Genomic DNA, 14,945 nt, shown 5'->3' with positions numbered 1-14,945 from the left:
TCACTTTACCAACTGAGCCACTCATGCACTCCTGTAGACATATTTTTGAATAATCATTCATTTGCCTAAGGGTTGTAAAACTATTCAGTTTTTCTATTTCTTTCCAGTTCAATTTTGGTAAGATATATCTCTATCTCTATCTCTATCTCTATCTCTATCTCTATCTATCTATCTATCTATCTATCTATCTATCTATCTATCTATCATCTATCATCTATCATCTGTCTATCATCTGTCTATCTATCATCTGTCTATCTATCTATCATTTATCTATCTATATCTTTCCAGTTCAATTTTGGTAAGATCTATCTATCTTTGGTTTATACAGATTGATACAATTTGTTGGCATAATTTTATTATATATTTTATATTTGTTTTTTGTTTGCAGTATCTATAATTTGGTACCCCATTTCATTCCTAATATTGTTTATTTCTGTCTTCTATCTTATTTTTCTTTGTTTAATCTTGACAGTAATTTCATTAGTTTTATTGTTTTTTGTTTTATTCTTTTCAAAGAATCATCTTTTGTCTTCATTCATTTTCTATTGTTTGCTTTTGTCTATTTCATTCATTTATGCTTTTATTAATTATCATTTATTTCTATCTTATCTAGGTTTATTTTGCTGTTCTTTTACTAACTTCTTAAGATATATATATTTGGAGCTCTTTGGAAGAACACTGGAGACATAATGACTATTTATCCTTAAATACTTGTGTGTATTCTTTTTTTACATAACCACACAGCAATTATAAAAATCAGGAAATTAACGTTGGCTCATTACTATTATCTGATCTACAAACTCCATTCAAATTTTGCCATTTATGCTGATAATGTCATTTATAGAAAACAATTTTTGATTTCTGATCCAGGTTCCAGTTCAGGATCACACATCACATTTATTTGTGATATCTCTTTAGTCTCCTTTAATCTAGAATAGTTCCTTATCCTTTCTTTGTCTTTAATGACCTTGATAGTTTTGAAGAGTTTAGGCTAGTTATTTTTGTACAACACTCTCAAATTGTGTTTATTTGTTTTTCCATGCCTAGATTCAGACTACATGTTTTGGTAGGAGTACCACAGAATTAATACTGTGTCCTTCTCAGAGCCCTATATGAGGAATCAACAATGTTGATTTGTCCTTTTCTGTTGATATTAATTTTGATTTACAGGTTAAGGTAGAATCTACCAAGTTTCTCCACTGTAAGTTTCCAATTTTTTAATTTGTATGCAACAAATATCTTAGGGAGAGATACTTTGAAATTATATAAATATCCTACTCCTCAAACTTTTACCCACTTGTTTTAGTATCCACTGGAAATTCTTGCCTGAGTCAATTATTATTATGATAGTTTGGTTTCCAGACTTTGATTTTTTAACCCCATAATTCCTTCTACATTTGTTAGTTGGCATTCCAATGTAAAAAGATATTTTGCTCTTTATGTATTTATTTACTTACAGTAGTATGCATTTATGTATTCTTATTTTATTTGATAGGTTATAACTTATTACCATCATTATATATTTTGATACTCAAATAGTCTAAGATCTGGCCAGTGAAAGCCCTTTGATAAGACACTTATATCCCTTTGGCATGTGCTTATTGTTACTTGAGCACTTCCTTACTTTCTGATTTTAAAAGGTACTCCAGACTCATCTTTTAATTTCCCAGCTTCAGCTCTGGAATGAGCCATTTCTTCAAGGAGTATATAGGCCAAGATATATATATGTATATGTATTTCTATGTTTATTTATAGACATAAAATGCAAATTTGTTATTTTAATTTATGTTATTATATAACATTAAATATGTGCTATTATATGTATAATAGTATGTATGTGTAAAAATCCAAGAGTTCACACTGATACCTTTAATTCTACTCCAACACCACAGAGTTGATTCTAGCCTTCCCACTTTCCACACTTGTAACTCTGTTTTCCAACAGTGAGAAATCTGGCTCCCATTATCCAAAATATATTTACTCATTTGCTCAATCCTAGAATGCACAGAAAACAGTTTTATTATTGTTAACCCATTTCACTGTGAAAAACAAACCTGTAACTCAAGTTCAATACTTTTTTACATTTTTCTTTGGTATTTAGGCTGAGGACATCAAAACAGTATGTTCAAACATTATTTGGGTTTATTCTGTCCCCTCCTTCAGCTTTGTTGTAAGTTAGATTCATTTGTTTCTGTTTCCATTTTATTTTATGTTTTTCCCCATCCTTTTTTATTTTAGATTTTTTTGTATGTGAAATATTGACATGGTTCCAAAGTCAGAACCATAGACAAAAGAGTATTCAGAAAAGTGTAATTACCTCCATCCTCTATTCCCCTTTCCCATCCCATCCTTTCTACCCTGCACCCCCACCCTCCCATAGGTACAAATCTCATTATTTCTGCTTTTTACTTCCTATGTTTCCTTTTGCATACATGAACATTTATATATATCTTTTTATATTTATCCTTCTTATTTACACAAAAGGTAACTTACAATACACTTTTACACTTCACTTTTTCCAACCACTTAACAGTATATCCTGGAACTAATGTTCAGAGGTCTTCTTCATTCTTTCTTTAAAAATTATAATTAGTAGACCTTTTCTTTTTTGAGCAGTTGTAGGTTTACAGAAAAAATTTAGCTAAAGGTATAGAGAGTTCCCATATGCTCCTCACTTTCCTGCAATTTCCTTTATTTTTAACATCTTGCATTCATGTGGTACATTTATTACAAATGATGAGCCAATATTGACACATTATTATCAAAGTCCATAGTTTACATTAAGGTTCACTTTTGTGTTGTACATTCTGCAGGTTTTGATAAATGTATATTAACATGTATCTATTATTGTAGTATCATACAGAAAATTCACTGCCCTAAAAATCTCCTGTTCTCCAACTATTCATCCACCCCATCCCTTCCAAATTCCTGGCAACCAGTGATCTTCTTGCCCTCTCAATAGTTTTGTCTTTTCCAGAAGTCATATAGGTGGAATAACACAGTATATAGCCTGTTCAGGTTGGCTTCTTTCAGTTAGCAATATGCACTCAGGGTTCTTTCATGTCTTTTCATGTCATGATACTTCATTTCTTTTTATCTCTGAATAATATTCTATTGTATGAATGCATTATAGTTTGTTTATTCACTATAGTTTGTTATTTATTATAGTTTGTTTAGTCATTCATTCAATTCATAACTGAAGGGTATCTTGGTGGTTTCCATTTTTGGCAGTTATTAATAAATCTATAAACATTTGTGTGCAGGTTTTTTTTTTTAAAGATTTTATGTTTTTAAGTAATCTCTGCACCCATTGTGGATCTCGAACTTACAACCCTGAGATCAAGAGTCACATGCTCTACCGACTGAGCCAGCTAGGCGCCCCTGTATGCAGGTTTTTGTGTAGAAATAAGTTTTCAACCCATCTGCATAAAATACAAAGGAGTACAATTGCTGGAAAATATGGTAAAATTATGTTCAGTTTTGTAAGAAACAGGCAAACTGTCTTCCAAAGTAGCTGTAACATTTTGCATTCCCACTAGCAATGAAAGAGAGTTCCTATTGCTCCACATCCTCTGTAGCATTTATTGTTGTCAGTGTTGTGAATTTTGGCCATTTTAATGGGTGTGTAGTGGTATCTCATTGTTTTTGTTTTGTTTTGTTTTGTTTTGTTTTTTTAATTTTTTTTTTTTTAAGATTTTATTTATTTGTGAGAGAGACAATGAGAGACAGAGAGCATGAGAGGGAGGAGGGTCAGAGGGAGAAGCAGACTCCCTGTTGAGCAGGGAGCCTGATGCGGGACTCGATCCCGAGACTCCAGGATCATGACCTGAGCCGAAGGCAGTTGCTTAACCAACTGAGCCACCCAGGCGCCTGTGGTATCTCATTGTTTTAATTTGCATTTCCCTAATGATGTTGAGCATCTTTTCCTATGCTTATTGCCATCTGTATATCTTCTTTGGTGGGGTGTCTCTTCCGATCTTTTGCCCATTTTAAAATTGTGTTGTTTTTGTGCTATTGAATTTTAAGAGTTCTTTATTTATTTTGGATACCAGTTCTTCATTTAATATGTGTTTTACAAAGATTTTCTCCCGGTCTGTGGCTTGTCTCTTAACAGTGACTATTGTAGACCAGAAGTTTTTAATTTTAATGAAGTCTAACTTATTAATTTTTTATTTTATGGATTGTGCTTTTGGTATTGTGTCTAAGAAATTATTTGCCAAACCTAAAGCCACACAGGTTTCTCTTGTTATCTTCTAGGAGTTTTGTAGTTTTGCATTTTACATTTAGGTTTATAATCCATTTTGGGTTAATTTTTGTGAAAGACTTAAAGTCTACATTTAGATTAATGTTTTTGCATGTGACTGTCCTGTTGTTCCAGCACTATTTGTTGAAAATAGTGTCTTTTTATATTGAATTGCCTTAGTTCCTTTATCAAAGATCAGTTGACTGTATTTGTGTGGTCAATTTCTGGTATCTGTTATGTTCCATTGATCTATTTGTCTCTTTTTTCACCTATACTACACTGTCTTGATTAAAGTAGCTTTATAGTAAGTCTTGAAGCCAGTTAGTGTCAGTCCTCTGACTTTGTTCTCCTTCAATATTGTGTTGGCTATTCTGTGACTTTTGCATTTTCATATAAACTTTAGGATTAATTTTTCAATATGCATAAAATAACTGATGGAATTTTCATTGGGATTACATTGAATCTATAGATCAAGTTGGAGAGAATTAATATCTTGATAATATTGTTTCTTTCTACCTGTGTACATGGACTGTCTTTCCATTTATTTAGATAGTCTTTGATTTTTTCCATCAGAGTTTTATAGCTTTCTTCATATAGATCTTGTACATATTTTGTCAGATTTATACCTAAGTATTTCATTTTCTTGGTGCTAATATAATTGGTGTTGTGGTTAAAATACTTTTTTTAGCTTTATTGAGGTTTAATTGGTACAAAAAAATTGCACACATCAAATGTATATGTCTTGAATGAGTTTGGACATATAAATATATTTGTGATACCTATCACCACAACCAAGGTATTAAACATATCCATTACCTCCAAAAATTTCACCGTGTTCTTTCATATTTTGCTTTGTTTTTGGTAAGAACATTTAACATGGGATATATCATCTTAACGTATTTTAAGGTGCATAACACTATATACAATGATACCGTTTTATTTTAAGTAAGTTCTATTTGCAACATGGGGTTTTAACTCATGACCCTGAGACCAGGAGTAGCATGCTCTTCTGACTGAGCCAGCCAGGCAACCCATTATTGTTTTTAATTTCAAATTCCAATTTTTCAACTGGCAACTGACTTTTGTGAATTATCCTTGTATCCTGTAAACTTGTTATAGTTGCTTCTTAGGAGTTTTTTTGGTTGATTCTTTGGGTTTTTCAGCAGAGACAATCATATCATCTGTGAACAAAGACAGTTTTATTTTTTCCTTCCCAATCTGTATACCTTTTCTTGCCATATTGCATTATCTAGGACTTTCAGTATGATGCTGAATAGGAATGATGTTGAATAGTGAGATGGACATCCTTACGTTGTTTCTGATTCTAGGGGAATAGCATCTAGTTTCTTACCATTAGGGAATATGTCAGCCATAAGCTGTTTGTAGATGTTCTTTATCAAGTTGAGGAAGTTCTTCTCGACTCTTACTTTGCTAAGAGTTTCCATCATGAATGGTGTTGGATTTTATCAAATGCTTTTTCTTTTTTTGGCTGGGTACAGTCTACTTCATTGATCATACATGACAAGGTAGGACTCCCTAAACTTTTCCCCTTCTACAGGGGGTCTGGGTTTGAAATTGTATTGATGTTGGGAGATTCTCAGTGTGTTGAGAGATGAGTTGGACCAAGGAGTCTCCAGTAACTGAAGGATTCTGTCTTCCTCTTGTGCTTTCATTGGAGCTGGTAGTCCAGGGGGCTCTTACTCCATGGAGGCCATGTGTCCATCACCTGATTGCTGTAGCCAGATTCATTGTCATACCAAGAAATGAGCCAGACTAAATGGTCATTGAGAGCAATGCCAGCCCCAGCATCAGAGGTGGAAGAGTGAGTGTTGCTGTTAAAGTCCCAGGAGACAATTTGGTCTTCAGTGTAGCCCAAGATGCCCTTGAGGGGGCCCTCTAATGCCTACTTCACCACATTCTTTATGTCATTTTATTTGGCAGCTTTCTCCATGCAGCAGGTCGGATCTATGACTGATACACTGGGGGTGCGGACATGTGAGGCCATGCCAGTGAGCTTCCCATTCAGCTCAGGAATAACCTTGCTCACAGCCTTGGCAGCACCAGTAGAAGCAGGGATAATGTTGTGGGCAGCCCCTTGGCCATCACACCACAGCTTTCCAGAGGGGCCATCCACAACATTTTGGGTGGCAGTGATGGCATGGACTGTGGTCATGAGTCCCTCTATGATGCAAAAGTTGTCATGGATGACAGCAGCCAGAGGGGCCAAGCAGTTGGTTGTGCAGGAGTCATTGCTGATAATCTTGGGGAGTTGTCATACTTTTCATGGTCCATACCCATCACAAACATGCAAGCATCAGCAGAAGAGGCAGAGATGATGACCCTCTAAAATGCTCATATTTTCTTGAGGATTTTTTTAATCTACGTTCATGAGAGACACTGGTCATAGTTTTCCTTTCTTGTAATATCTTTGTCTGATTCTGGTATTAAAGTAATGCTGACCTCAGAATGAGTTAGGAAGTATCACCTCAACTTCTATTTTCTAGGAAAGCTTATAGAGGTTTAGTATAATCTCCTTAAATGTTTGGTAGATTTTGCCTTGGTAGAATTCACCATCTGAGCCTGTTGCTTTCTGTTTTGGCATGTTATTATTATTGATTTAATTTTTAATAGATACAGACTTATTAAGATTGTCTATTTCTTCTTTTGTGAGTTTTGGTAAATTGAATCTTTCAAGGAATTGTTCCATTTCAATTAAGTTATCTAATTTGTGAATGTAGAGTTTTCTTTAATATTCCTTTATTATTCTTTTAATGTCTGTGGGATCAGTAGTGATGGTCCTTCTTTCATTTCTAACTTTAGCAAATTTGTGTGTGCTCTTTTTTTTTTCTTAGTTAAGCTAAGTACAAATTCATCAATTTTATTGACCTTTTCAAAGAACCAGCTTTTGGATTTGCTGATTTTCTCTACTGATTTCCTGTTTTCAAATTTTAGTGAATTTTGCTCTACTTTTTATTATTTTTTCTGCTTATTTTGTATTTAATTTGCTCTTCTATTTTAAAATTTATTCTACTTTTTTTCATTTCCTAAAGTGGAAGCTTAAATTATTGATTTTAGGTCCTTATTCTCTAATATTCAATGCTATAAATTCCCTCTAATTACTGCTTTTGCTGCATACCACACATTTTATAATTTTAATTTTAATTTAGTTTAAAATATTTTTTGTAGGTTCCAGTTTTTATTTGAAATCCAGTTAGTTAACAGATAGTGTAATATTAGTTTCAAGAGTAGAATTTAGTGACTTATTGCTTACATATAACACCCAGTGCTCATCACAAGTGCCCTACCCAATACCCGTCACCCATTTAGCCCAGCCCCTTGCCCACCTCCCCTCCAGCAACCCTCAGTTTGTTCTCTGTAGTTTAGAGTCTGCTTTATGGTTTGCCTTTCTCTCTCTTCCCCGCCCCTTATGCTCTTCTGTTTTGTTTCTTAAATTCCACATGAGTGAAATCATATGGTATTTGTTTTTCTCTGACTGACTTCTTTGCTTAGCATAAAATATTCTAGCTCCATCCATGTCATTGCAAATGGCAAGATTTCATTCTTTTTTATGGCTGAGTAATATTCCATTATATATATATATATATACCACAACTTCTTTATCCATTCATCAGTCAAAATATGTTTTAATTTCTCATGAGACTTCTTTGAACCACATGTTATTTAGAAGTGTGTTGTATTTGGTCTTTTTTTCAGCTTTTTGTTATTGATTTCTGGTTTAATTTCATTGTAGCTTGAGAGCATATTTTGTATGGCTTCTCTTCTTTTAAATTTGTTAAGTTGTGTTATACGTCCTAGAATATGGTCTATCCTGGTGAATATTCTGTATGAATTTGAGAAGAATGTGCATTCTGCTGTTATTAGATAATGTATTCAATAGATATCAGTTAGATCCAGTTAACTGTCGGTACTGTTCAATTCAACAATGTCATTATAAATTTTCAGGCTGCTGGATCTGTTCATTTTTTAATTTTTATTTTTAAGTAATCTCTACACCCAGCGTAGGGCTCAAACTTACAACTCCATAATCATGAGTCATATGCTCCACTGACTGAGCCAGCCAGGCGCTCCTGGATCATTAATTATTGGTGGAGGAATGTTGAAATCTCCAGCTGTAATAGTGGATTTATCTATTTCTCCTTGAAGTTCTATCAGCTTTTGCATACATATTTAGACACTGTTGTTAGTTGCATACACATTAAGGATTGCTATGTCTTCCTGGTTAATTAAACTTTTATCATTATGTAATGCCCTTCTTTATCCCTAATAACTTTCCTTGCTCTGAAGTCTGTTTTGTCTGATATTAATAAAGCCACTCTAGCTTTCTTTTGATTACTATTGCCATGTTATATTTTTCTCTATCCCTTTACTTTTAATCTATATATGTCTTTATATTTAAAGTGTCTTTTTTGTAGGCAACATATAGTTGGGTCTTGTTTTTTGTTTTTTGATCCATTTTGACAGTCTCTGTCTTTAACTGGTATATTTAATCTCTTGACTTTTAAAGTGATTATTGATAAAGTTGTATTAACACCAACCACATTTGTTATTGTTTTCTATTAGTTGCCCTTGTTCTTTATTATTATGATTATTATTTTTTGGTCTTCTACGCTTTTTCTGTCTTCCCTGGTTTTGAGTATTTTGCATGATTTCATTTTTTTCTACTTTCTTAGCATATCAATTACATTTCTGTTTTACTTTTTAGTGGTTGTCCACTCATTTGCAACATACATTTACAACTAATTCAAGTCTACTTTCAAATAGTGGTCTACTATTACATGGATAGTACAAGTAGCTTATAACCAAGTATTCCCATTTCTTCCCTGCTGTCCCTCATAGCATTGTTGTCATTCATTTCACTTATCCATAAGCTATATCCCTGTTACCTGTTAGATCGATTAAGTATAAGAGAAATAAAAGGTTCTATTTTACCTTCATGTATTCCTAATGCTCCTAATGTTTTTCCTTTCTTCATGTAGATCTGAGTTTCTGATTTATATAATTTTTCTTCTTTCTGAAGAACTTCTAAAAACATTTCTTGCAAGGCAGATCTAGTAGCAACAAATTCCCTCAATTTGGGTTTGAGAAAGTATTACTCTTTCACTTTTGAAGAATCATTTTTTTTTAAGATTTTGTTTATTTATTTGACAGAGAGAGAGACAGCGAGAGAGGGAACACAAGCTGGGGGAGTGGGAGAGGGAGAAGCAGGCTTCCCGCTGAGCAGGGAGCCCGATATGGGGCTTGATCCCAGGACTCTGGGATCATGACCTGAGCCGAAGGTAGAAGCTCAACGACTGAGCCACCCAGGCACCCCGAAGAATCCTTTTTACAGGGCACAGAAGCCTGATTGTGTTTTTTGTTTGTTTGTTTTTAGATGTGTCTCTCTTTTTTATTTCACATAACCACAATGTCATTATTCACACCTAAAAACATTTAATAATGATTTCTTAATATCATCTAATCCTCAGTCAGTTGTTTTCATTAAAATTTTTGTTTGTATTATAAATATCTTTTTACAGTTGATTTATTTGGAGTTTTACATTCTAATAGGATATGTTCTTGGTGAACAAACAGCTGAATCTTGATATTTTATTACTCAGCAAAAAATAGATAATGATGATTTGTTTTTTAACACTTTAATATTTTAATCCACTTTCTTCTTCCGTTGTAGTTTCTGAAGAGAAGTCAACATAATTCTTATCCTTGCTTCTTTATGTGTAAGGTGCTTTCCTCCTCTATATTCTCTCTTTTTTCCACCATCATTCGTCTCCAAGTCTCAAGACAGGCAATATATTCCTTTTGGTTATTGAAAAGGCATATTTATTTCTAGATTATTTTTAAATTACCTCAGAAATTGGGGGTTCAGGATTTGTATAAGGACCTTTTGGTTGATTCCACACCTGAAGAGGCCCTGGACTTTGTCTTCTGTTCTCTATGTCCTTTAAATATGTAAAAAGTAATGCTTAATTCCACCCAATTTGGTGAGTATTATTAAGAAGAAAGCTTCAGTGTTCTACTTAACTTTCTGGGAAGCTATTCTTTTAAGTTTTTAAATTTTAATTCCAGTATAGTTAATGTACAGTTATATTAATTTCAGGTATAAAATACAGTGATTCAATAATTCTATACATGGATGCCATATTTTTTAATACCTAGCAAAACTATTCCTCATCTTTTGTCAGACCCTAAAATGCACTAAAATATTTGACCATTATTTTTGTTGTTTTCAGATGGAGGATCATTCTAGGCACAGCCTGTTTTGTTGCTGAAAATGGAACCTTTCTGAGAAACCAGAAAAGATAGTAGTTTTATGTTTTCCTATGTTTTGTGTGCAACAAAAATATATTCCACTATTTTTTGGTTTGAAGATATATTTTTATTTTAGGGTAGTCATGATTGATAATACAGTTGATCCTGAAGGACTGGAAACAACAGATCAATAATTAAAAGGAGATAAATTATCTTATAATCATTACTATCAACTTTATTTCCTTCTACTTGAAAAACAGATTACAAAAGATAACTGAAATCTTTAGGCATTATTCATTGCTTCATTTTTTAAGAGAAAGCCTTTAAATGCATCTTCTCTTACCACTGTACTTGAAGTTAGGTTATCAAAATCTTTAGTGTTATTTTTCTTCATAGCTGTGATAAATCTGAATGAAAGCCATATTACAACATCTTGGCAATTTCTGTGGATTATAAGGACCCAGTCTTTCAACGTGTGAAGGTGTATTGTGATTACTGAATGATATATGTCACATCTTTAGAAATCCCCCTGTCTTGAGGTACCTGGGTGGCTCACTTGGTTAAATGTCCGACTTGATTTTGGCTCAGATCATGATATCAGGGTTGTGAGATTGAGCCTCATGTTGGGCTCTGTGCTCAGCAGAGAGTCTGCTTGAGATTCTCACTCTCCCTCTCCCTCTGCTCCCCTCTTTCACTCTCTCTCTCAAATAAATGAACAAATCTAAAAAAAAAAAGAAATCCCCATGTCTTTGTGATTAGGGGAGAACCATCTATTTTTTTTTTTTTTTGTCAGTGATACTGTAAAAATATGGAATGGCTTATATTTTACAGTTATCTTGGTGGTATAGTATTCTTTACTGATATAATAATTTGAAAAACCCTGAATTTCTGAAGCAAAGAGTTAATTTGTCCTGAGCTTGTCAAACAAGGCCATAATTTGAAGTAGAAAAAGTTATCCTCAGTTCATCTTCATAATTTCTGCATTTATGACATTTCCCTTTTATATTTATACTGAATTCCCTAAATTTTAATAAAAGCTTTTATTGTGCCCTTACACTATGGAAAAGTATTTATGTACTGTTTCTAAAATTTCTGCCAATTTATGCTACAAATAAAGAGTTGCTCTCTATAGACAGGTAACCGAATAATTTTTTGACATCTGTGGCTAGCTATAATATTTAACAGAAATGGAATCTACTACACTCATTTAAATGTTATTTTAGACATAAAAGAAGTAAATTTAAAAAGGGTAATTTCATGATCCAAATATCAAAGTTAGGATTTCTAAATCTGAAACAGATACTCTTATTATATAATTTATACAATGGGAGAGATGAAATAAACTTCATACTTTTTTCTGCCAACCTCTGTATGTACAGTGTTAACTGAGGCTTTTAATATTCCTGAAAGCCAGAAGTCTAATATTCAATAATTATGGAAGTTGCAAAATATTAAGAATTTGGGGGGAAAAGCCTTATTCAGATTAATATAATCATCTTTAATGTGTAATAATATCGTTTTATGTGATGTGATGAGCACTGGGTGTTATATGCAACTAATGAATCATTGAACACTACACCAAAAACTAACGACATACTATATGTTGGCTGATTGAATTTAAATAATAAAAAATGAATATCATTTCAAGTAGACCTTAAACTGGAGTTCTAATTCTTCTGCCTCTATGCTAAACCTTTCTTTTTCAGATCTTTTTGAATATGCATGTGTTTTCTTTTTAGTAGTGGGTATAATTCTAACAAATTTCGGATCTCAATTATGGCATTGAAACTTGAAGGCAGAGTAGTTAAAGAGTTCTATCCTCTATGCAACCAAAGCTTAATCAATCATCATTGGTGCCTCTAGTTACATATCTCAACTACTACCTTGATTGTTTTATTTCCCAGCTTCAAAATCTTCACTCTTTCCTCAGTACTCAAAAGATAAAGCTAAATTCCTTACATACATAAAAGACCCTTCAAAGTTAGTCCTTATCTGCTCTTCAGCCTCCTTTCTTATCACTTTCTCTCTGTGTCTCTCTCATTCTGCCATGTTTCAGCTATACACATGTTGCAATTCCCGCATCACATTGTGCCTGTATGCTATTCCTTCTGCCTGGAATCTCTATTCCCTTCATTGACACAAAGATAACCCATTAATTTTCCAAGGCCCAGCTCAAACATTACTTTCTCTGTGAAGCTATATCTTACTTCCCCAGGCTCCTTCCTTTTAGTCATGATATACCAGGCTGCGGTAACAAATAGATCCCCAAATTTCATCACATTTGCACTGTATAAATATTTTCTTTCTCTTTTAACAGTTGTGAGAGATTTTTCAGGTTGGTGGACTAGCTCTTCTCTATGTTGTCATTCAAGACTTAGCTGAGAAAACACACCAGTCTTCAACACATGGCTTCCATGTTTCCCTGAATGTTGACACCCTTTTACTATCACACATTTAAAATAAAATTGTCTCAAGTACTTCCTCTACATACTTTCTGGGTTCTCTATTTTGTTCCATTGATCTATGTGTCTATTTTTATGTCAGTACCATGCTGTTTTAATTACTATAGTGTTGCAATATAGTGTGAAATCAGGATGTGTGATGCCTCCAGCTTTGTTTTTTCTCAAGATTGCTTTGGCTATTCAGACTCTTTTGTGGTTCCATATGATTTTTAGGATTCCTTTTTCTATTTCTGTGAAAAATGCCATTGGAATTTTGATAGGGATTGTGTTGAATCTATAGATGGCTTTGCGTAACATGGATACTTTAACAATATTAGCTCATCCAATCGATGAACACAGATGTTTTTCCACTTATTTTTGTCTTCTTCAATTTCTTTCAATTTCTGTCCTCTCAAAATCATATTCTTTTATTTAGATTCATAGAAATCTCATTATATGAAGTGGTCATTTGTTTTAGCAATTCTTAATTCTGTATTTCATCTCAATGAAATGTTTTATGAATTTATTTGTAGATAACTAAAAATCTACAAAATTATAACTGCCTAATTTCTATTTTGGGGGGAAAATTGTATTATTCTGGTCAAGACTTTTGTAAAGTAGACATACTCTACTAACTTTGTTAACACATTTTACATTTTTTAAATGATATTTTTGCACTCACAAAATTTTTAGTGCTCTTTCCTTGTTCAAATATTCTGTTTATACTATGTATCTTGGCCCTTATACACACAGCAGCATACTTACCTATGAGCTCAAGCTGGGCATTTCTGCAGTCTATGTGTAACTTGGCATTGTAAATGGTTGGTTTTCCTCCTTCTACCAAATTGCTGTAAGGCTAGTTATATATCCTCACATGCTGGCCCACATTCCAATTTAGCTATTTTCCTTTTAAAGCTTCTAGAAAATGTGTAAAAATACAGGTATGTATATTATATTCTTGCTTAATTTTAACCACTTCCTACATATGTTAATTGCACTTTTTAAAAGGTTAGCATCCTAAGTTGCCCTCAATTTTCTTTATACCCCTGTCATAGCCCTGACCCATGTTCACACTTTGTTTAGTTTCTTTTACTCCAGTGAGATCTACATTGGTCTGTATATTATGCTTTTCTCATAGCTTGCCTCATGGTCTTCCCTTTTTAATACAAGATTCCTGGTGACATTTTGTTTAAGACGAGCCTAGTCCTCCTGTGTGGCCTACAACAAAAGTTGTTCTGGGTTTTGGAGACTTTCTAGTGTCCACCTTTTTTTTTTTTTAACTCTGCATGGAACTGATGCTTTTTAGAAAGCACCAACATAGAGATTTTGGACTGGAATTTCTTGTCTAGGGCACTAAGTTTGGCCTCCAAGACTGTATTTTCTTGTCTTCATATTTAAAAGTGCGGTGACTACTGGCTTTTATTTTATTTATTATTTATTTATTTTTAAAGATTTTATTTATTTATTTGAGAGAGAGAGAGAGAGCACAAGCAGGGGGAGCTGCAGGCAGAGGGAGAGGGAGAAGCAGACTCCCCACTGAACAGGGAGCCCGATGTGGGGCTCAATCCCAGGACGCTGGGATAGTGACCTGAGCTGAAGGCGTATGCTTAACCAACTGAGCCACCCAGGCACCCCAACTACTGGCTTTTAAATTAATTAATGCATTCAAAGTATTATATAAATTTTTACTATATAACTACATATAAATATATGCTAATATGTTAATGCTATCCAATATAATACGTATATTTTTGCAACTTAGATTTCATAGACACATAAAGTATTAAACCTAGAGACAGCCTTAGAGATCATCTAATCCAAATACACATTTTTACAGATGACTAATCAATCTCCAAGAAGGTTGAAAGTTGCTCAGGTTCACAACAGCTAGTGTGGCAGACCTGGAACTATAATACAAGTGTCCTAATCTGGTCCTCTTTGCTTTTTATGTTTCCTTCAGTCATTCACCAGGTACTATAGAATCTGCCTTGAAA

General features: G+C 33.5%; 1 pseudogene; it reads right to left on the bottom strand.

Annotated features, from left to right (window-relative positions):
* Positions 1 to 5,912: 5,912 nt before the first annotated feature.
* On the bottom strand, positions 5,913 to 10,904 carry LOC118526206 (glyceraldehyde-3-phosphate dehydrogenase pseudogene; annotated as a pseudogene).
* Positions 10,905 to 14,945: the final 4,041 nt, after the last annotated feature.

This window comes from Halichoerus grypus, chromosome X (genome assembly GCF_964656455.1).
Source record: "Halichoerus grypus chromosome X, mHalGry1.hap1.1, whole genome shotgun sequence".
Lineage (NCBI taxonomy): Eukaryota > Metazoa > Chordata > Mammalia > Carnivora > Phocidae > Halichoerus > Halichoerus grypus.
Note: the sequence above shows the minus strand (reverse complement) of the source record. Positions and strands in the feature narration are given on the sequence as shown.